General features: G+C 45.8%; 1 protein-coding gene and 1 non-coding gene across 2 annotated transcripts in view; one reads left to right on the top strand and one right to left on the bottom strand.

Annotated features, from left to right (window-relative positions):
• Nucleotides 1-2,500, top strand: part of LOC138372980 (uncharacterized) — a 17,007-nt gene that overhangs the window by 11,631 nt on the left and 2,876 nt on the right. The window lies entirely within an intron of this gene.
• On the bottom strand, nt 1,416-1,487 carry TRNAQ-CUG (transfer RNA glutamine (anticodon CUG)). Its single transcript has one exon. It is a non-coding gene; the product is annotated as a tRNA-Gln (tRNA).

The raw sequence follows: 2,500 nt of genomic DNA, 5'->3' as shown, positions 1-2,500 counted from the left end.
AGATAACAAATTAATCAGCTGATTGATTGACAGTTGAGAGGCGGGCCGAAAGAGCCAGAGCTCAACCCCCTGCCAGTACAACTAGGTGAGTACACACACACACACACACACACACACACACACACACACACACACACACACACACACACACACACACACACACACACACACACACACACACAAGGTAATTAGGTAAGTACACACACACCACAAGGTAAACAGACAGGGGGTCAATGACCCGCGCCGTTCATTCATAAACTTGTGAGCCACAGGCGGCCCGGGCCAGTCACCCCCCCCCCTCCCCCCCGTCTCCTGTCTGTTCCGCAGTCCTGTGTACCGTTACTCTGTTACACTGTGTACCGTTACTCTGTTACACTGTGTACCGTTACTCTGTTACACTGTGTACCGTTACTCTGTTACACTGTGTACCGTTACTCTGTTACACTGTGTACCGTTACTCTGTTACACTGTGTACCGTTACTCTGTTACACTGTGTACCGTTACTCTGTTACACAGTCCTGTGTACCGTTACTCTGTTACACAGTCCTGTGTACCGTTACTCTGTTACACAGTCCTGTGTACCGTTACTCTGTTACACAGTCCTATGTACCGTTACTCTGTTACACAGTCCTGTGTACCGTTACTCTGTTACACAGTCCTGTGTACCGTTACTCTGTTACAGAGTCCTGTGTACCGTTACTCTGTTACACAGTCCTGTGTACCGTTACTCTGTTACAGAGTCCTGTGTACCGTTACTCTGTTACACAGTCCTGTGTACCGTTACTCTGTTACACAGTCCTGTGTACCGTTACTCTGTTACACAGTCCTGTGTACCGTTACTGTTACACAGTCCTGTGTACCGTTACTCTGTTACTCAGTCCTGTGTACCGTTACTCTGTTACACAGTCCTGTGTACCGTTACTTTGTTACACAGTCGAATGATTGTTATCGCGTTCGAATGATTGTTATCGCGTTCGAAATTGTTAATGGTTTGATTTCGTATTGCCCTTGTGCCGCGTACTCACCTAGTTGTGCTTGCGGAGTGGTTGAGCTCCGGCTCTTTGGTCCTGCCTCTCAACTGTCAATCAATCAACTGTTGCTGTCTACTAATTCCCCCCCCCCTCCATACAGTAAGCAGCCCGTAACAGCTGTCTAACTCCTATTTACTGCTAGGTAACAGGGGCATCAGGGTGAAAGAAACTGCCCATTTTTTCCCCCGCCGGCGCGGGGAATTGAACCCCGGACCACACATAGGACAACATATCCAGCGTGCTGTCCATTCAGCCACCGGCGCCCGGTGAATAAGATCTCAATTGTCACTGTTGAAGGCGACATTAACAGACTTGTCAGTTCAATATAAATGTATTCATATTGAATGTAAAATGAATGTCAAGAATGTAAAATTCAAGCCACTCAGGTCCCACCGAGACTCGAACTCGGATTGTTGGATTCAGAGTCCAAAGTGCTAACCATTACACCATGGGACCTTGTAGGTATGTGTGTGTGTATGTATATGTGTATGTATATATATACTTTGTAAACATACATTAATGACACTATGTAAAAAAGACACCTCAAACACTGTTTATGTTGGACAGACGTAAATCTGCGTATTTATGTATGTAGGTTAGATTAGCATTTTATAAGCCCTACAATCACCATCTGTGGTTGATTGTTCAATAAATCCCTGAACTATATATGTATAACAGATCTCTCACTCTGTCCCATGGAGGACAGAAGACACTGTATATATGCTGGTTAGCATTGTTAATGTGTGGCCACGTCTGTGGTAGAAAAATGATAATAATATTAATAATAATAATAATAAAAATAATAAAACTAATTGTAATTACAGCTTTGGTCAACTACTTACGGCTATCATGAACTAGTGACAACTTTGATGTTCTCTTGCATCCATTGTACCCCCTACCCTTCCCAGCACCCCCCACCACACCCCACTCCACCCACACCACACTGTACGCCCCCCCTCCTACTCCTCCCATTCTACCTTATCTACCCCTCTTCTACCTTCTCTACCCCTCTTCGACCTGCTATGCCTCGCGGGCTGAGGTCATGTACCAATCCTCGTGCGAGCGTTGGTACTAAAATTCTGGATAGAAACCAGTAATTGGTTCACCGAGCGAGAGAGAGAGAGAGAGAGAGAGAGAGAGAGAGAGAGAGAGAGAGAGAGAGAGAGAGAGAGAGAGAGCGAGAGAGAGAGAGAGAGAGAGAGAGAGAGAGAGAGAGAGAGAGAGAGAGAGAGAGAGAGAGAGAGAGAGAGAGAGAGAGAGAGAGACACCATAAAAAACTTGATACGTTTTTTCCATTCCTACTTATTCTTTAATTTTAAAATGCTTTCATATATCTATTCATATGTTTAAGAAACTGAATTTGCCTGTCAGGCCGCAGTGACCTGTCACTCGGCTGTCGGGGGTGTTTCACCACCCCTTCTACTCCCCGAGCCCGACCCGAGGCCAGGCTTGACGTGTGAGAGCTTGGT

Source organism: Procambarus clarkii, chromosome 40 (genome assembly GCF_040958095.1).
Source record: "Procambarus clarkii isolate CNS0578487 chromosome 40, FALCON_Pclarkii_2.0, whole genome shotgun sequence".
NCBI lineage: Eukaryota > Metazoa > Arthropoda > Malacostraca > Decapoda > Cambaridae > Procambarus > Procambarus clarkii.
This window is presented reverse-complemented; position numbering and strand designations above follow the sequence as displayed.